The 21,596-nt window shown below is 46.2% G+C and overlaps 1 protein-coding gene across 12 annotated transcripts in view; it reads right to left on the reverse strand.

The window, feature by feature from the left end:
• The window catches only part of RALGPS1 (Ral GEF with PH domain and SH3 binding motif 1), a 272,513-nt gene extending 260,749 nt beyond the window's left edge, over positions 1-11,764 (reverse strand). For 8 of the 12 annotated variants that reach the window (XM_059143178.1, XM_059143180.1, XM_059143182.1 and 5 more), the window contains exon 1: positions 11,540-11,764. The gene's annotated coding sequence lies outside the window, so the exon portion shown is untranslated. Of the gene's footprint in view, positions 1-773; positions 841-11,011; positions 11,131-11,539 lie in introns of those variants that run through there. The other 4 variants (XM_059143179.1, XM_059143176.1, XM_059143177.1 and 1 more) reach the window with 3 other exon arrangements.
• Positions 11,765-21,596: the final 9,832 nt, after the last annotated feature.

Here is a 21,596-nt window from a genome sequence, read left to right on the forward strand (position 1 = left end):
CTTTCCCATTCCTTATCTCTGTGACTGGCCCAGCCCCTCACATCACTAAAGTGACAAACCCTGACCATGCCTCCCATCTGCTAAATCTGTGAAGAAGGCCTCTGCCTCAGTTTCACTTGAACCTGCCTCCTCCTCTCCAACCCCACAGCCAGGTTCAGGGATGACATCCCCTCGCTTCATCTCCCACACACCAGTCTCCTCCCACACCAACCATTCTCTACACCAGGATCATAATGAGCAGTGTTTCCCTCCTCCTGTAATTCCAGAATGACTCTCTGCTGGCCGCAGGATAACATCTGAACTCCCAAGCGTTATCTCTGAGTCCCTCTGAGTACTGACCCAAAACCACCTCTCCAACCTCGTCTCCCGCAACCTCCTCCTCTCTGTCTTCAAGAGCCTCACACTCCAGCAACACCACACCGGCTCATCATTCCTGAGACGCAGCCTGCTCTCTCCTGCTTCTCTTATTCCTCATAATCTGTTTCCTCTGCTCATGTCCCTCTTCACCTGAGAAACTGAAAATCTCTCCTTAAGATCCCGGGAGTCGGATTTCACCCCACCAGCTTCCATTTCCACTACTCTCCACCCCGGACACAGCACCACCATCATTTACTTACGCCTCTCTGTCATGTCTGCGGACCCCTGAGGGCAAAGCCAGCAGTGTCAAGCCCAGTAACATGCTCAGTAGATGTTTACTTCATGAGTGAAAACCACTAATGAGATCAAGAAGCAAAGGAAGCAACCAATCTTTAAAGCAATAAAAATAAAGCCACCTGCTATCCTGGAAACCACGGCAGGTACTGCTTCAATAGCAGACGCTTTGGGTGATAGATGGGCGTTCTGAAAAAGAGTCAGCAAGTAGAGGATGTGTCAGGCAACACCTGCACAGGTCAAGAAAACAGCACCGTGACCACCAACCCACTGGGGTGTGAACACTATGGCGTCTCCCTCACACTCAGTGCTCCAAACACACTGGCTTCCTGTTACATCTTGAATTCACCACCATGCCCTTGCCCCAGTGGGGACCGTGACCGTGCAGCTGCCACCTCTTCACCTGGTCAAGTCTAACCAGTCTTTCCTCTGGGAAGCCACTCTGGGCCTCCCGGCCAATACTGCCCTGTTTACAGCCTCTACATACCCTGTAATCCTTTTCTATAGCCATCGTCAATGCTGTAATTAATGTTTTCTATACTTGTTTGTTATTGTTTTTGTACTTATTTTTATACTTCTTTAACTATGCTACTAGATTATGAGCTAAAAGATAGCAAGGACCAGACTCATCTTTTTCCTGTACTGTGGCCTCACACAGACTCAGCAGACCCTGAACAGAACTGGATGGATGGACGGATGGATGGACAGAGAGACGAACTGGAAGACAGGCAGTAACAGGGAATATGACTCCCTTTCATTATTGCGACAGCACTTCCAAATCATCCGACTCTCTTTACGCTGACTCTACCCATGAAAAGCAATCTCAGATTTTAAAACTGAGGCTTTCCATGGGGCTGCCTCTGTCTGTAGAGCATTCAATTCTTAATCTTGGGGTTGCAAGCTGGAGCCCCACATTGAGCACAGAAATTACTTAATAAAAAAAAGAAAGAAGAGGATAAAACTATGGTTTTCCTACCGAAGAAAGGATGCATACACACCAGGGATATTCCTGTTTACTTGGAAAGCAGGTGTCACAGCAAACTGACACACTTGGCATTCTGACTTCCTAAATGGTGATTTTTCTATAATACCACGCTGTTCTCCCTGTCCCACAAGGATACTGGCTATACCGATAAAACTAGGTTCTATGTATCTCTCGGCCCTTAAGAAGCCCCCTAAGATCATGAGGAAACTCCCTAAGATCAATACACGTATTGCCAACAGACCAGAAAGGCACTGCCTTTTCTCAGCCAGCCAGCACCACTGGATCCCAGAGCTATAAACTAAGTCAGGCCTCAGTCCCTCTTCCCACACACTCACACTGTTGATTCAACAAAGGACTTTGACACAGAGGTTTTCATCAGAGATAAATGCTTCTATATGGTCATGGTCTATGTGCAAAGTTATATGACCAGCAGGCAGTTGTTTAAAAAGAAAGTGCAAGGTGCACATGGATGGGCTAAAGTCCACAGGTTTTCTGGGTGGGGAATCAGGACACCTGAGTATGAAGCCCTGGCAAAGTCCCCACCCTCAGCTGCAAGGTGGGAAGAGTGGCCTCAACGCCCTCTAACTTTCAGGTCGGATAAGACACTACATCTAACAAGTGCAAAGGCCACAGCAGCGCTCATTGCGAAAGAACCCTGTAGCGGGGACAGCAGAGATCAAGAAATAAGCTAACTGCGGCCAGCCGACCAGCCACATCTTTTGAAAGAACGAAAGAATGCTATAGATCAGTCGTCAAGTAACTTCCAATCTTATCAAAAAGCTTCCCAACAAGAACAAATTCTAATCTTAGTTGTCACCCAATCAGCACATGGTCAGTAACTACTTTAAGTAATTAAGTACTTCAGCCACCTACAAGTAAGAGATCAGGGTTTCCTCCTCTCTAGAATGGAAACCACACCTTAAACCCATCATTTCAAACTGAACTCCTTAAGTTCAGTTATCAGGAAATTAAAATAACTAAAACCAACACAAACTATGTCGAGTGCTTCTTCCAAAGAATCCCTATCCTTATTTCCTTATATCCTCTATGGCTCGTCCACTGTCAGAAACCCCACCCTGAAGCAGACTCTAGGGGGCCTCTGCCTCTCCCACGGCATCGGCATCTGTTTACTCTCCCTGACCTTCCATCTTCTCTGCACTTCAGAGACTGCCCTGCGAGAATCAATATGAGGCAGAAAAAAACAGGTGTCAAGAGACTTTGTTAAGTGTCGAGATATTTTATAATGAAGGGACCTCAGATGCAACAACCTTCCCATTTTCTAGACTCAAAAATCAGTTACTGGACACTCACCATTTACTTCCTCTGTTCATTCAACAGACATTTATGGGGGACCCACTACATTCCAAGTGCTATTCCAGGCACTAAGGCCCCGATGGTGAGCAAAGGAGCCCCAGCCCACTATCTGACAGGACTGTATTACATTGCACCACAGGAGACACACATCAGCGAGCATATCCTCTTAGACTCTGCAGGCCATGTGGGTGATCTGGTCTTTTTTCTAAGAGAAATCAGAAGCCACTGAAGGGTTTTAAGCAGAAGGAATGACATGCTCAGAGCATTCTGGCTGCCTTGTACTAGCCCTGGGTTAGGCCTGGGAGATGGCAAGAACAAATATAGGCTCTTCCTCTAAAAAATTGAGGGGGGAGGGGGAGGGTCACCAGGAAGCCATCATTTGTCACACAGTGTTATTATAATGCTACAGCAGGGTGCCATGGGAGCCTGTGGGGGCACAATCTACAAATGCTAGTGGACCGAAAGTGCCTAGAGGAAAGACAAAACACAGTCACAGAAGGGACACAAAATAAAAAATATCTCAGAAGAGTGAAAGTCACTAATTTCACATAACAAACTTTAGTGCCACAAAAAGAGACAGCATATTCTCCTGAATTTATTAACTTGTTTTCCGTAAATATTTCATTACTCAGAAATGTATCAAAAGCACAGATTTCTCTTGACCTAGTTACCAAGCTTATACAAGAGTGAGTGAGAATCACTGCATTCAACAAACATGAATTTAATTACACTCATTAATCTTCCTTTCATCTCTAATAAGATGATTTTCAAACAAAACTCTGACTGAGGCCAAACATACAAATTTCTTCTGATTACTCAAGTAATTGTCTTAACCTTCAAATAAAATCTTATAATAGAAATATTTAAATCCTAAGGAGGAAAAGTATAATGTTGTATTAGTTCACATTAAAGACCCTCTATTTACATGGAATCACAGAACAAGGAACAGAAAGAACTTGGGAATGCAGCCTTCATTTCCCAGACCAGCGCGAGTCAGGGCCCACCCTCAGGGTTACTCCATCCTCTCCCTCACCAATAGGCAGCTGCTTTTGTGGGAGTCAAAGCTTGCATCTGTAGTCCCAACAAAGGCTGAGTTCTAAATAATCCAATCAAGAAACGGGTAGAGAACATGAACAGACATTTCTGCAAAGAAGATAACCAGATGGCCAATAGACACATGAAAAAGTGCTCCACATCACTCAGCATCATGGAAATACAAGTCAAAACCACAATGTGATACCACCTCACACCAGTCAGAATGGCTAAAATTAACAAGTCAGGAAATGACAGATGCTGGAGAGGATGTGGAGAAAGGGGAACGAACCCTCCTACACTGTGGGTGGGAATGCAAGCTGGTGCAACCACTCTGGAAAACAGCATGGAGGTTCCTCAAATAGAGCTACCCTACGACCCAGCAATCACACTACTGGGTATTTACCCTAAAGATACAAATGTAGTGATCTGAAGGGGCACGTGCACCCAAATGTTTATAGCAGCAATGTCCACAATAGGCAAACTACGGAAAGAACCTAGATGTCCATCAACAGATGAATGGATAAAGATGTGATACATATATATATATATATATATATATATATATATACACACACACACACACACACACACACACACACACACACAATGGAATACTATGCAGCCATCAAAAGAAATGAAATCTTGCCATCTGCAATGATGTGGATGGAACTAGAGGGTATTATGCTTAGAGAAGTAAGTCAATCAGAGAAAGACAATGACTATATGATCTCCCTGATATGAGAAAGATGAGAGGCAACATGGGGGGTTTGGGGGTAAGAAAAAAAATAAATGAAACAAGATGGAATCGGGAAGGAGAAAAACCATAAGAAACTCTTAATCTCACAAAATAAACTAAGGGTTGTGGGTGGGGGGTGGTTATGGACACTGGGGAAAGTGTGTGCTATGGTGAGTGCTGTGAAGTGTGTAAACCTGGAGATTCACAGACCTGTACCCCTGGGGCTAATAATACCTTATATGTTAATAAAAATTAAAAAAAAAAAAAAAAAAGGCTGAGTTCTGCCTGCCACCTGGGGGTTCCTACTAGCCACTGCCACCAAGGACATCTGAGTTTTAATATACTCCTTGTGCAATAACTCACATAAACTTTCATGGACAACTGACAGCCCCCCCAAACATCTAACAATGGCTGAAGAGAACATTATTCCAGCTCACAATTCCTGGGTTTTCATGTATAAACCCTATGCTAAGACCCATTCTGCATCAACTCCTTGAAGCCTTTCAGGAATCATGGAGGTAAGTACCATCACACTTCCTGTATCAATAAGGAAACAGAGGAGTGGTCACTTGCCCAAAGGCATGAGAGGTGAATGGTAGAGTCAGGACCCAGACCTGCACTGGCCTGACTCCAGAGTCTTTAAGCTCTGTGCTATCACTCTGATGTCAGGAGAAAAATCTCCTGTAAAGAATATAAAGAACTAAAACTCTGTAGAAATACCGTGGGATGATTTGCCATTCTGGGTCTTCATGGCCTCGGCTCTCCTCCATAAGTGCACATGAAATAAGCCTGGCTTGTGCCTCCTCTTGGGGAAAAGTCGTGGAATTGATCAGTGCAGGCGACCCAAAGAATAAAAGGTGCTCACAATGGTGCAGGGTGGGAAACTACCTTTGAGAAGAGCTCATGTGCAAAAGGAGGAGGAAACACGTGTGGACAAACCCATAGCTTGCAGCCAACAGGGCTTATGAGGGGTGTCCCTAGAACTCCTTGAACATTTTGTGACTTCAGAGCTGGTTTCTCGGGTACCGTGACCATCACCTTCACCACCACACTAGCACCATTACCATCACACTAGAACCCAGAGAAAACAGATGGAGAGGTGCTTCTCAGTGCTCCCTAAGAACCGCGGCTAAGAGCCACGAGCAGACTGTAAGCATCAACTCTCTGTCAGGCCCCACGCTAAACATCCCACTGCATCATTTCACTGAATCTTCAGTAAACCAGTACACCAAGATTCACAGAGAGGCAGACACTTGTCCAAGGCCTTGTGTATGGAAGAACCGGAATCTGAGCCCAGGTCTGCCTGGCTCCAGAGCATGAATCTGCTTGGCCATTTCATTCAAGGTCTTCTGTCATAGTCAGTCGCCTTCTGGTCACCTTCCGATTGCATGTGGTTCTTCCCCCAACCATGAGCTCCTCAAAGGCAGGGACAGAACTCCTTCATCTCCATATGCCGAGCATCCAGCAAAGGGTTTAGTGCAAAGCAGAAACTCAGCAAGGCTGGTGAGTGATTACCCACATAAAGGAGGTAAAACCCCCTCTCCTTTTAAGAAAGTGGCCCTAAAAATGCCCCAGGATGCCCCTCACAGAACCCAACCCAACCAACTGCCCACTACCCCTGGTCAAAATCCACAGACCACCTACTCAGCTCCCGTGAGCCTGTTCCTCAACAACCCCACTGCAAGGGAAGGATGAGCAGCCATTCTTCTGAGGAAAGGCAAGGCGGGCTTCAGCAAGTGTGAGCAGTTCATTTTTAGAGTCATGCTTTTTTCTGCTTCCCCCTCTTGTCCTGGAGCCTCTGGAGAAATATTTCTTTTCTCTCCCATCTCCCAAGACTTTTTGGACAAGTATCACCAGCCATACCTAAAGCCTATAGCTAGTGTATGGCACAAAACACACCTGTCTCAGAGTCAGCACGCAAATACTTGGAAAGTGAAGGAACAGAGCCCAGAGACTGGGTTTCACCAGAGACCTGACAGCTTATCAGTAAGAGCTTGCCAACATTCGGCAGCCGTGATGGAGAGAAGGCCCATCACAATGGCCAAAAAGAACATACCCTGAAGTCTTAGAGGCAAAGGAAGTAGGAGAGTTTCCTTGTGCAGGGAGCAGCCACAGACATAAAGCAATTCGTGCCATAATACAATGCACACTCCGATCAAGGCAGGCACACAATGAAAGTCAAGAGAACACAAACAGGAGTGGTCACTTGTGCCGAAAAGAACAGAGCAGGTTTCACAAAGGAGGGGATATTTGAGGGATATTTGAGCTGGGAAGCCATTCCCAAATCACCCGAGAAGTCATTGCTTCCAGCCTGAGTGACCCCCATACTGCTCACCACCTCAACATCGGGCCCAACATACTGTGCTACAATCAGTGGCTTGTGTGCCTGTCTCCCTGCACAGTATGTGGGCATCTCAAGGGCAAGGACTTTGGGCATTGTCCACGGCTCACCCTCAACTGCCCAGTAAATACCTCCTGACAAAGAATAGAAGAGTTTCCGTCCGGTTTTTAACAACACACCAGCTACCCCTTCCTGAGCATCTACTACAAGCTGCTATAGCTTCGAATACTTGGTATGCATGACCTCATCTCCTCCACACAAAAACCCCAAAAGGCAGACTTTATCAACATCATCCATTTTGCAGATAAGGAAAGTAAAATTCAGAGAGATTAGAGACACTGTCCCAAGTCATGCAACCAGTAAGTAACAGCTGAACTTTGAGTCAAGGGCTGAATGGAAAATCAGTTTTCAATCACTAGTAAACAAATCCCTTTTCCTTTCTCTTTCTGTCATGGGCCTTGCATCCAGATACGTGGATTGCCTGTAATCTATTGTTCAATGGGACCAAAGCCATTTGTTTCCCAGAAAAGAAAAAGGGACGTCCCTTACTACTCTTCTCAACAACCACTGCTCACCAGTACTGAGTAAACATCACGGTGGGGCGCAGTGGGGGGCGTAAGGAAAGAACTGCTTACAACATCAATCAAAAACATTTATTAAGAAGGAACTGTACATACCAATTGGAACATTTTCCAATGTTGAAACAATTTCCAAAACAGATCAAGTGACTAGACTAAGGAAAAAGAGTATGTACAGACACTATTCTTTGTGTAAGAGAAAGAATATATAACAAACAAGAAAATGGTAATAGTAGTTGCCCCTGGGGCAAAGGACTGGCAGCTTGAGGCAAGAAAGACCCTTTTTACAATTTGCTCCCCTCTGGACTACTTGCCTTTCAAAAGAGAATCCATGTGTGATTTTTTTGTTGTTTTTTTTTTTTACTTCTTAAAAAATTTTAAATTAAAAACACCATTCAAAGACATGACTTTTTGCCAAGCCTCTCTCATATGCTCACATACATATAACAGCAACCATGAAAGTATGTATGCTTATGAACGAAAACTGGATGAACTTAATCTGTGGTAAGATAGGACTGTGAAACAGCTTTTGTCTTCTGTGCTGAGGTTCACCAGTTTCAATAAAATGCTGCAATATGTTTTGGCAAATAAATCAATAGAATTTTGAAGACAGAGATACAACATACATAGAAGCATCAGGGACAATCTGCCATACCTTCTTCCTAAACTCCTTTATCTGTTCCTTCAACAACCATTTAATGAGCACCTACTGTGTACTAGGCAAAGTGCTAGACAGATTTTTTTTTTAAAGAGAACTAAACAGGTCATTAATTTCTTCCCTCCTGCCTTTCAGGAAAATATGGACAGCATACTAATGAGAAGAATGTCAGAGCAAGGACCACCCTTGATGTTCGTAGTCTAACACCGTCCTCATTCAACCTAGAAAATGGAGAACTGGGGAAGGGATTTGTTCAAGGTCACATAAGAAGTGAAGGCCTCAGAATTACCAGTCCTGCTCTCCCTACATGCTTCATGCTGTTCAGTGGTGTTGAAAGATGAGCATACAGGGAGAGGAGAAATGTACCCTAACACTCAGTGCCTGATAACAGGTGCTTTCACATAACCTGGGTCATTTATTCTTCATAACCTCTCAAGGTGGGCATGATTATCCTTGCTTCACAAATAAGGAAAAAAACTTCGAGAAGCTGAGAAACTGGTGCATAAGACTTCCAACACAGACCTATCTGACTTGCAAGCCAGAGCCTTCGCCCTCCTTACTGAATAGGAAAATCAATTTTAAAAGGTAGCCTGGGGAATTTGGGGGTGGGGGGGACGGCCTGCCTGGGTGGCTCAGTCAGTTGAGTGTCCAACTCTTGATTTCAGCTGAGGTCATGATCTCAGGGTCCTGAGCTTTAGCCCCACCTCAGGCTCAGCGTGGAGTCTGCTTGAGAATCTCTCTCTCCCTCTGCCCCTCCCTGCCCTCATACTCTCTCTCTCTCTCAAATAAATAAATAAATCTTTAAAAAATTAAAAAATAAAAAGGTAAACTGGGGCCGGATCACAGAAAGCCTTGGTTTTAATATTTTCCATTAATGAAGTTTCTCTCTCAACCCTGGATGTTGTCACTCTAATAATAATAATCAAAAAGCTGACCCCCTCATTATTCAATGCATGTTCTAACTTCTGTGTGCCACCAAGTTTGGGTTTTCCTTTGAACCCACAGATGGTTATCCAGAGGGCAGCAATCTCTGAGAACCGTTTACACAGTTTCTGCTAGGACAGAAAGGGACATCCCACATATTGCTTCTAGACCCTCTGGGTGCCTGCCGTATAAACACATCCCATGATGATTCCATCCCATGATGCCACTGGGTCACCGCCACACCAGCTGAGGGGCAGTGACAGAGGTCAGCCCCATGGTGGTTGGCCTCTAAAAGTTTCATAGCTTCTAAAGTAAAGAAAAATGCAAGCCGGTGGTAGGAGAAGCCTCCTCCTGCCTTGTCTCAGTCCATGCAATGCAGGTAGGAGAAATGACAGTTTGGAGTGGTCAAACTGCCAGTCAATAGAGGTACTGTGTGCCAAAAGGTCACACACATGGGTACAGGACATCTTCAGGATAGGAGAGAGCCCTCTCAGCTTGATTTCTTCTTCCTGCCCCTGCAGGAAGCTAGTGAAATTCTCACATTCCCTTCTTTTTCATGTCTTCTTCTGGAATGTGGTAAAATCAGAGTTCCTACTTGGATGGGGAGGGGAAATTCCATAAGGCTCAAGCCTAAGTGTTATGGTCCAGTTCAGAGTCCTCAATGGGGTTGGGGTCTAAAGGTCAGCAAACAAATGTTCCTCACTTTCCACCTGCCATTGCTCCCTGCCACAGCTCCCTCAGAGGTCTTGATCCAAGTCAGATCCGAGACTGTCTCTTGGGGACATTCTGCCACAAACCTCATCCCAAACTCAAATAAGAAAACGGTCTGCTAATTAGAAATACCCCAAATCCAACCTCCCCTTTAAAACCTCAGTCCCGGGTGCCTGGGTGGCTCAGTGGGTTAAAGCCTCTGCCTTCGGCTCAGGTCATGATCCCAGGGTCCTGGGATCGAGCCCCATATCAGGCTCTCTATTCTGCAGGGAGCCTGCTTTCTCCTCTCTCTCTGCCTGCCTCTCTGCCTACTTGTGATCTCTGTCAAATAAATAAATAAAAATCTTTAAAAAAAAAATAAAAAAATAAAACCCTCAGTCCCTGAATCCAGCATCCCCACTGGCAAAGAGGAAGGAGGCTCATAACTTTACCCCAGCACTTGCTGGGTAAGCATTTTTCCATCCTATCCTCACAGGGCCCCTGGGAGGCACACAAGGCAGGTAGCACGATGGTCCATGCTCAGATGCTCGTTTTGCAAAGGAAAACACAAAGCTTAGAGAGTTGAAAGACTCTCTGGGGGTTACACAGAGGCAAAAGCTTCTGAGCCCTCATTTCTGTTCTTCCCCCTCACCAGGCTGCCATGTCAGTCTTTTGGAAACTGCCATTACTAAGATCTGCAGCAGCATCTGGTACCAGGACCCTTCAAGCTTCGCACTAACTACTCTTCCAGCAAGCAACATTTCTCAACCACATTTCTAATCATCCAAAGAATGCCAGCCGCCGACCCCAATCAAGTCATGCCCCCAGCAACAGCAACAGGGAAAGCCCCAGAGACATGAAAAACGACGCGCCCCACTTAAGGCACAGCGAGGCAGAGAAGCCACCAGCCTAATAACCGGGGCGGCAGAGACCCAAGTTAGCCTCAGGAGAGGCACAGGGAGGCCTGGCCGGCCCCTCTGGCCCAGCAGCAACCCTCGAAGCCTCCAGAATCTTCAGAGAGCCCAAAGCTCCTGCGCCCACCCCCAAAAACCCCTAGACAACGGAGAGGGCTGCGTTCCCTTCTCCAGGGACCACTCACCCTCCGTCCGATCCACACCTGGGGCACCGCTTCCGGACCTGCAACCACTCGGGGCCCCGCCCCCCGCCCCTGCAGGTCTCCCTGGCCCCGCCCTTTGCACCTGTGGTTTCCTCAGGCCGGGGCTCTCCAGAAGCTCCGGCCTCACCTGGCAGCCCCCTCCCACTGCCAAATCCGTGGTCCCACCTGGCCCCACCCCCACACCTGCAGCCCCCTCTGCCCCGCCCAACTGCCTCCACCAGTCCCGCCCCCCCACACCTGCGGCCTGTCTCCACCTCCACCCCCACACTCGCTGCCCTTCCTACCCACCCCTCACCGGACCAGCCCACCTAAGGCAACCTCGGCCCGGCCCCCCGCGACCCTGAACCCGCCCGACACCACCCCTGCCCCTCTGGCCCCGCCTCCCTCCCCGAGGCCCCTCCCCGGCCCAGCGGTCCCTCCGGGTCCCGCCCCCCGCACCTGCAGCTCCCTGCGGCCCGGCCCTCAGGGCCCCGCCCCGCCCCGCCCCGCCCCGCGGGCCGCTCCTCTCACCGCCCGCTCTCGCCGCCGCCGCCGCAGTCCCGGCCGGTCACCTTGACGCGGGCCGCAGTGGCTGCCGCCGCCTCCTCATGGCCCTGGGAGCGGCCCAGGCGGCAGCGGCGCCTTCGCTCGGAGGCCGGGGCCGGGCCGAGCCGGGCCGGGGCCGGGCCGGGCGCAGCTGGAGCGCGGGCCGACGCGGGAGCGGAGCCGGTGCCCAGCCGCAGTAGGAACCGTCCGCTCCTGGGCCTGAGCGGCAGGCCGCGCAGCCAATGCGCGTGCGGCGCCGGACCAGTCCACCCAACCAGCTCGTCGCAGAGGCGGAGACACGCAAATCGGCCGGCTGGGCGCGCCAGTGCGCAGCCGCTGCAGCTTCGGTCCTCGCTGGTCCGGGCCTCCTCTCTAGCCTGCGGACGCCCTCTCAGCCTGTAAGGATGCTCCGCGGACCGCACACCCCTCTCAGCGCCCCGCCACGCCCATCTCCTTCCTAGAAATACCAGTGCATCTTATTCCCCGTACATCCAGGCCTCTTGCAATTTCTCCTTGAGAACCCTACCTAGGATTCACCGTTTTGAACAAAAAATGGTTTTGTGAAAGACATCACCTTAATGTTCATTCTTTACAACTCAGAGGCAGGCACAGAACAGAGAACGTCAGAGCCAGAAGACACCTCAGAGAGCCTGGGGTCCTACCCATTTACTTTACAGCTGGGCAAAATCAGGCCCCACGAGGTGTAGGGACTTGCCCAAGGCCACACAAGTGCCAAGCGGGGGAAATGAGTCTGCCTCTAGCCCCCCTGCTCCCACATCCCTTACTCCGCCAGGCACAACGAGGTAGGCAGGGAGGTGAAGTTATTTGCTTCCGGTCGCAGAGCTGTTAAGACAATCTGTGAAACCGTGGAAGTCCAGAAGCACAGTGGGGACCCCCTCCGTCCTCCCTTGCTCTGATTGATTCTTGAGCACGCAGACATGGAGAAGGTCATTTTGGCAATTTTCACATTCATTTGGAATCACCATCAGAGTATGGAAAGACTTGGTTCCTGTTTCCCAAAGCTTATGGAGGAAAAAGGAGAAACAATAAAAAAAAAAGAAAGGTCAGTGGAAATTAAATCATTTCTAAGTCTTCAGGGGTCTCTGAGGGAAATTTCTGCCATTTTGCACGAAGAAAATGATAATCATCAAAGAAGATACTTTATTTTACTTCAGGAGAGCAATAAGACAGTGCACAGTGCAATGGTTCTGCTCAAAGCCTCTAGATTCAGAAAGGCATAGGGTTGTGGTTGAATGCAAAAGCTGGGGGCGCCTGGATGGCTCAGTCATTAAGCGGCTGACTTTGGCTCAGGTCCTGATCCCAGGGTCCTGGGATTGAGCCCCTACATCAGGCTCTCTGCTCAGCGGGAAGTCCGCTTCTCCCTCTCCCACTCCCCCACCCCATTGTGTTCCCTCTCTTGCTTTGTCTCTCTGTGTCAAATAAATAAAATAAAATATATTTTTTTAATAAATTAAAAAAAAAAAAAAGAAACCTGGAGAGACAGACTTACCTGAGTCCAAACTCTGGTTCTGCCACCAGCTAGCTGTGTGCAGGCAAGCAAGTTACTTAATGTCTCTGTGACTCAGTTTCTTTGTTGAAAACTGAGTATGGTGAAAATCAGAGAAGCCATTAGGAGGATTAAATGAGATGCTATGTGGAAGAACACCTGGTACCTAAGAGGAGCTCAGTAAACATTAGTTATTTTTCTTTCTACCTCTGTGGTATAGAGCAAGCACAGAAGGCATTTAGGACAGTGTTTGCAATATACACTTTCTAAATGGCATTTATTATTTTTATTATGCTTGCTCATAGATTCTAAGTTTTCTTCAGTGAACATAATCTTTGCAATACACCAAAAAGTTATTGTAAACCCAATTGTGAAATGAGAAGAAGATCTGAAGAGATAGTTCCCCAAGAAGATATACAAATGGCTAATGCGCATGTGGAAAAGTTCCACACTATCATCTGCCATCAGGGAAATGCAAATCAAAACTCCAATGAGGGGCGTCTGGGTGGCTCAGTTGGTTAAGCAACGGCCTTCGGCTCCGGTCGTGGTCCCAGAGTCCCGGGATTGAGTCCCACATGCAACTCCCGGCTCCACGGGGAGTCTGCTTCTCCCTCTGACCTTCTCCCCTCTCATGCTCTCTCTCACTGTCTCTCTCTCAAATAAATAAAATTAAAATCTTTTTAAAAATTCCAATGAGATACCACTTCAAACCCATTAGGATGGCTAAAACAAATAAGATGGACAATAATAAAGGCTGGTGAGGAGTGGAGAAATTGGAACTCTCATACCCTGCTCGTAAGAATGCAAAATGGTGCAGCCACTTTGGAAAACAGCCTGGCCGTAGCTTAAAGGGTTAAACTTGGAGTTACCATATGACCCAGTAATTCCACTCTCAGATATATACCCAAAAGAAAACATACGTCCATACTCTTGTCCATAAATATTCATAACAGCATTATTCATAATATCTAAGAAGTGGAAATAACATAATGTCCATCAACAGATGAATGGATAACTAAAATGGGGCATATCCATATAAGGGAATATAAAAAGAAATGAAGTTATGATACATGCTACAACAAGGATGAACCATGACAATATGCTGAATGAAAGAAGTCAGATCACATCTGATTCCACTTATGTGAAATGTCCAGAGCAGGCAAATCTATAGAGACAGAGAGTAGATTAGTGGTTTCTAGGGCTGGGGGGAAGGAAGAATAGGGGGTAATGGCTAATGGCTAAGGCACAGGAGCTTCTTTTTAAGATGACGAAGATGTTCTAAAATCGATTGTGGGGATGGTTGTACAACTCCATGAATATACCAAAAGCCATTGCATTGTACACTTTTCATGGATGAGATATATAGTATATGAATTAAATATTTTTTAATTTATTATTATTTTTATTATGTTATGTTAGTCACCATACAGTATGTCAGTAGTTTTTGATGTAGTGTTCCATGATTCACTGTTTACATATAACACCCAGTGGTCCATGCCATATGTGCTCTCCTTAATATCCCTCACTGGGCTAACCCATCCCTCGACCCCCATCCCCTCTCAGACCCTCAGTTTGTTTCTCGGAGTCCACAGTCTCTCATGGTTTGTCTCCCCCTCTGATTCCCTGCCTTCATTTTTTCCTTTCCTTCTCCTAATGTCCTCCTTGCTATTCCTTATGTTCCACAAGTAAGTGAAACCATATATCTTAATAAAGCTGTTTTTAAAAAAGTTATGATGGGGTGCCTGGATGGCTTAATCACTTGAGCATCCAACTCTTGATTTCAGCTCAGGTCATGATATCAGGGTCATGAGATCGAGACAGATCTCAGCAGGGAGTCTGTTTGAGATTCTCTCTCTCTCTCTCCTTTTCCCTCTGCACCCCCCCCCACTCTCTCATTAAAAATAAATAAATCTTTAGGGACGCCTGAGTGGCTCAGCTGGTTAAGCGGCTGCCTTTGGCTCAGGTCATGATCCCAGCGTCCTGGGATTGAGTCCCGCATTGGACCCCTAGCTCAGCAGGGAGCCTGCTTCTCCCTCTGCCTCTACCTGCCACTCTGCCTGCCTGTGCTCTCTCTCTCTCTCTCCCCTTTTCCTTCTGCACCCCCTCTCTGACAAATAAATAAATAAAATCTTAAAAATAAACAAATAAATCTTTAAAAAATAAAAATTTAAAAATTCAGTTATCATAAAGTCTGATCAATCATGTCCCTCCCATGCTCAAACAGAATGTAACAGAATACGAGACGATCTAAGCTGCAGCCAGTAGATTTGGATTGCCTACCATCAACGTGGGATACACTGGTGAGGTGCTCTCATCATCTCATGTATTTGAGTCACTCTCAAAGAGGGAAAGGAACTTTTGAACCACAGGAGAAAAGGAAGGTTAAAGAAGTCATCAAGTGGCAATCTCCTGGGCCAGTGCCTCTGTCTTGACTTGTACTTTGCGGAGAGTTAAGCTTTAGGATGGTTCAAAGAGATGTTTTCATTAGAGATGCTAGTCAATAGGGAAGCTGTGATATACAGACTCTAGAATGGCCCCCACATCCTGTACCTCCTGATGTCCTTGGCCTTCATGATCCCCTTTCCTGCGTGCAGGGAGGATCTGACTTGTTTCTAACCAGTAGAATAAAGCAAGGTTTTTAGGATGTATGTGATTATGGTACATAAGATTATAACCCATCTTGCTGGGAGACTCTCCTGCTGCCCTTGAAGACACAAACTGCCATATTATCAGTTGCCCTAGAGAGAAAACCACTCAGCAAAGAACTGAGAGCAGCCTCCAGCCAAAAGCCAGCAAGAAACTGGGGCCCTCAGTCCAGAAGCCTGCAAGGAACTAAATGATGCCAACAATCACATGAGCTTAGAAGCACACCCTTCCCCTGTCAAGCCTTGGATGACACTGCAGCCCTAGTCAACATCCGGATTACAGCCTTATGAGACCCTGATGCAGAGGGCCCAACTAAGCGGAGCCAGATTCCTGACCTACAGAAATTTTGAGAGAATAAATGTGAGCTGTTTTAAGCTGTTCCACTTGTGATAAAATCATTAATGTAGGAACATATAACTCATACAGTGGCACAACCCATCCTATCCCAAGATGGTGCCCAAGAGACAGTGTCTGTGCAGAAGCCATCAGTGCCCAGGTACAGCAAGGATTCTGGAATGCAGCACTCCTCCAGATCCTGGGGGCTGTGTCTTTGGGGGCACCAGGAGGCAAAGGATAGGGTCTAGAAAACAATGCCATCATTGAGGTACAGATAGCAGTGGCAATGGGGAGATGCCCTAAAGAGGAAGCAGCCATCAATGTGGGCAGTAAAGGGGAAACTGGAAGAACTGGGGTTGAGAATAAAGTTTTCAGTTCAGTCGGTTCTAGAAAATAATGACGGCTTTGCCACTTCCCGGTTATGTGGCCTTAGAAAGGTTTCTCATGTATCAGAAGATGATATTTAGAGTACCTATCTTGTAGAGTTCTCCTGAGGAAAAGTTCTGGTGGCCAGGAGAATGCTCCTAGTAGACCTAGTAGACCTCCCACCATTGGGAGCTTATTTGACCAAGGGCCAGCTGCTGCATTATGAAACCCAAAAGCATTTGCACTAAGGCAACACTACATATGGGCTACACTCAGTACATATGGGCTATACCCAATAATGGGCCATGGCAGGCGTTCTAATGCCCGCCTGCCCAAGGTGGCTGTGGGACTCCTCTGGTAATCATCTTTGGTTCAAGGACTCCCCAGCAGCCTCACTGAACCTCCTTTAGACTGCATGATGGCATGGGATGCTTCTACACGCTTCCTTCCCTCTCTTCTTCACTTGGGGTCAGATTTGCATCATAGTCTTGTGACTCTCTCAACCTTCCTCAGCTCCTGCCCATTTCCTCTAATAAGATCATCTCATGTTGAATCCTGTACAGCCTCTACTTCTCAGTGAATCTGGACTGACACAAACAGTACCAGGAGTGGTCAGGAAAAATAGATACTTAGGATGCAGATTTACCCACTGCCCACTTACCTACTGCCCACTTACCCACTTACCCACTGCCTAGCAGGCAGAGGTTGCTCTTCTAGGGAAACACGGGAAGTCCTTGGGACAAGATGATGGCTCAAATGTTAAAAATTTCACCATTGGTGACCTGGGGAACTATCTCTGGGGAGGATAATACTGATGTGGGTGTTGTGATGCCAGCATTTTAAAGTATATGGGAAGAGGGGCACCTGGTTGGCTCAGTCAGTAAAGCATGTGACTCCTGATCTCAGGGTCATGAGTTCAAGCCTCACATTGGATGTAGAGTTTATTTTTAAAAGGTTTTTAAATAGAATATATGGGGGGAACAGTACCTACAAAAACAGAGGAAGTTAGTTGGTTACAGCCAAGTTGTATTAAAAGAAGGATAATGAGAGACTGAGGGTTGTCAAGGGACAGTTAATGGCTAAGGTTGAGAGCCAGGGAAATCTGGAGGCAGTTTCCAAGGAGGTCCTCATCACCTGTGTTGGTGGAAGGACAGACACATTGAGTGGGAGGCTGAATTTCTAATTGTTAGAATCTAGAGCTCCAGAGATGTTTGGAGTTGTTGACTTGGTCAGCCAAGGTGAGTCTGTTGGATGAAGGTTGGGGCCGCAGTGGAGAAAACCTAGGATCTTAAAACATGGGACTGGAACTTCTGGATGTATGTTCCTGAGGATAGTGACTCTATGACGTGCATCCCAGGGGCCTCTGGGTTTGCCAAGCTAGAACACCTTTCCTTGGTAAGAACTGTAGCCACCACAGTGCTCTATCAGAAGAAGCCCTTCCCCAAAGACAAAAGGTGCCCCCACCTCTTTCCCAGCTGCCAGGCTGATAACTAGGGCTCAAACCCAGCAGAACCTGGCTGGGGAACGCACCAAGCCTGATAAGATAAAAAATAAATGATATACCTGAAAAATGCAAGAATTAGCTAGCCAGCATGTGCTGAGAGAAGCCAGGGGAGTACCTCTGGTATAGGATTTTGTGGATGCTTTGTCAAGGAAGCTGGAATGCAAGACTAGGCAAACAAGAATCCATTGACTCAAGGGGCACCTGGGTGCCTTGGTCAGTTAAACATCTGACTCTTGGTTTCAGGATCATGTCATGATGTCACAGGTCGAGTTGTGAGTTTGAGTCCTGCATCTGACTTCGTGCTCAGCGGGGAGTCTACCTGAAGATTCTCTCCCTCTGCCCCTCCCCCAACTCCCTCTTGCATGAGCTCTCTCTCTCTCTCTAAACAAATAATTTAATTTTTAAAATGTTTCATTGAGTTGGGAACATGTTCTTAAGACACTTTCTTTAACATGCTAGCAAGGATCCCAGCTACTGGAGTGGCTCAGAGAAGCCTGGAAAAAATAATGGTACATTCTCAGTGGCATGGAAACACCTGAATTGCCCTAGTCGTTGGTAGAAGCGGGCATGCTGAAACAAACATACAGTGATCCTCACTATTAACGGTTTCCGTCTTTGCAAATTAGCCTATTGCTAACATTTATTTGTAAAGGTCACTCACATTGAGTTGCCTGATGTGCCCGTTCCCGATAGAGGTGGAACAGGTGACATGCTACCTTCATGTGCAGCCCTCACATGGTACACAGGTGTCCTTATGGCAGACTATCCAGCACCATGTTTTTCATTTTTGTGCTTCTTTGGGTGATTTCACTGTTTAAAATGATCTCTGGGTATAGTGATGGAGAGCTGTAGAGCATCCCCAAGCACAGGAAGGCTGTCCTGGGCCTGAAGAGAAAGTGCATGTATTAGGTAAACAGTTCCTGCACGAGTTCGAGTGCTGTTGTTCATGAGTTCAATGTGAACAAATCAACAATACCATTGATCTTCGCACAACATGCTTTTGTGCTGCACAAGTCACTTATGCATAGATTTTTAAAATGATACAGTCCCATACTGCACATGTATTTTCTTTATGATTTTCTTTCTTTCCTTCTTTTTTTAAGATTATTTATTTATTTTTTTATTTAATGGAGATCACAGAGAAGCAGGCAGAGAGAGAGGAGGAAGCAGGCTCCCTGCTGAGCAGAGAGCCCAATACTGGGCTCCATCCCAGGACCCTGGAATCATGACCTGAGCCAAAGGCAAAGGCTTTAAACCACTGAGCCACCCATGCACCCTTCTTTATGATTTTCTAAATAACATTTTCTTTTCTCTAGCTTCCTCTATTGTAAAAACACAGTTTATAATATATATAACCTACAAAATATGTGTTAATTGACTATTTATGTTGTTGGTAAGGTCAACAGTAGACTATTACTAGTTAAGTTTTTGGAGAATCAAAAGTTTCATGTGGATTTTCCACCGCACAGGGAACAACAGCCCTAAGTCCTGTGTTGTTAGGGACAACTGTATATATCAAGTAAGGTGTCTGTAAACAGAAATACACATAAAATAAGGTTAAAGGTGGATTGGCTGACAAAACGTGACCCGTGACTTGCAGGAACCTAACTCCATATTTCCCCCTAGGAAAGATGGTTTAGTATTCACTAACCTAGTGTTCACAGTGACGCTATAGGGCATCACTCCTGCAAATAACCAGAGTTAGCTCTACTTCTCATTGATAGAGTTAAAATCTAGCTAGTAACCCTTCTAGCAGGGAATGCTGGGGGTTGTAGTTCCCCTAAATGTGCAGACCCTTCATACATGGAAGAGCACAGAAGGGGAATGGTATTAAGTTGCTGACAGAGAATCTAGCACAGTATGTTCAATTATTTAAGTGCTTCAGAAAAATATTAACAGTTGCCCTAAGTTTTACAACATACATTTTTCGTTAATTAGTCTCTTCTCAAAGAATATCATTTCACATATGGCTTAAAGACCTTAATATCATGAGGAAATATGTGATGATGGAATGAAGGAGCTCCTGTTCCTCGGGCTGAAGAGACAGGGAAGCAGAGGTTCTGATCACCAGTGACAGTGTGCGGGTAAGAGGGGAGGGTCCCCACACCAGCAAGACATTCTATGACACTGGCTGGGTGTCCTATAACTCAACTCCATCCTGATACCAGCTACCCAGAGATCCCATCAGATCCCACAGGCTAAGGGCTCAGTCCCACAAGACTGCTCCCTACTTCAGCCACCCATCACGGTCCAGGCTGTCACCTGTGCTTCAGACCCACTGGCCATAAATCAAGGGTTCCCACGACCCCCTCCTTGAGTTCAGTTAATTTGTGAGGGTGGCTCACAGGACTCAGGAAACCAGTCTACTCACTAGATTGCTGGTTTATTACAAAGGATAGTAAAGAATACAAGCCAAGGGGCATCTGGGTGGCTCCATAGGTTAAGCCTCTGCCTTCAGCTCAGGTCATGATGTTGGGGTCCTGGGATAGAGCCCTGCATTGGGTTCCCTTCTCAGTGGGGAGTTTGCTTCTCTCTCTTCCTCCTGCTCATGCTCATTTTCTCAAATAAATAAAATCTTTTAAAAACAAACAAACAGGGGCGCCTGGGTGGCTCAGTGTGTTAAGCCGCTGCCTTCGGCTCGGGTCATGATCTCAGGGTCCTGGGATCGAGTCCCGCTTAGGGCTCTCTGCTCAGCAGGGAGCCTGCTTCCCTTCCTCTCTCTCTGCCTGCCTTTCTGCCTACTTGTGATCTCTCTCTGTCAAATAAATAAATAAAATCTTAAAAACAAACAAACAAACATAAAGGATACACATAAGTAGTTAGATGAAGAGACACCTAAGTCAAGGTCCTAAATGAACAAATAAATCTCTGTCCTTGTGAAGTTTAGGGGCCAATGGAGGGCCATGTGGAAGTGTTCTGATCCTTCTTCTTTTTTTTTTTTTTTTTTGTGGGTTTTTCCCCCATTTTTGTTGTTGTTGTTTGTTTGTTTTTTATGGAGGTTTCATTACATAAGTATATTTGATTAAATCACTGGCCACTAGTAATTGATTCAATCTCTAGCCTTCTTAAAATAGAAAGTGGGACTGAAAGTTCTCATCTGTAAAGGGGTTTCCCAAAGTCATTTAATGACTATAAACTCAGTTGTGGTTGAAAGAGGCTTGTTAGGAATAACAAAACATACATTTCACCCTATGGCTCTGAAGCATTTTTTTTTAAGGAACTAAAGATAAGAGACCAAATGCTCCTATTGTTCTTCCAGCTTGGGAAATTCCAAATCTTTTGGGAGCTGTGGGGCTGGAACCACGGATGAAGAACAAATATATGTGAAAAATATATTTTGGTTATCTGAATGACCAAATATGTATTTCTTATGAGTCACAATATCATGGAAAGATTCTAGGTTATCAGAACCTAAAAGTTCAGCAAAGAAGCCCGATGAAGCTGATCCAGAGAACTGTGAGAAAATCAACAGGTTATTGTTTCAAGGCACTAAGTTTTGGGATGGTTTGTTACATAGCAATAGAGAGCCAATACAAGTGTCTTCATGCTCTGTGCACATTACATGACTCTTCCCAAAGCCCTCTGTGAGCATCTTCCAGTCCTTTTCTTTCCAGATCGCTGACCATCTAGCCAAACCATTAGCCACTGCCCATGAATCTGTATGTAGCACAGCGGCACTTTCG

Source organism: Mustela lutreola, chromosome 12 (genome assembly GCF_030435805.1).
Source record: "Mustela lutreola isolate mMusLut2 chromosome 12, mMusLut2.pri, whole genome shotgun sequence".
Classification (NCBI taxonomy): domain Eukaryota; kingdom Metazoa; phylum Chordata; class Mammalia; order Carnivora; family Mustelidae; genus Mustela; species Mustela lutreola.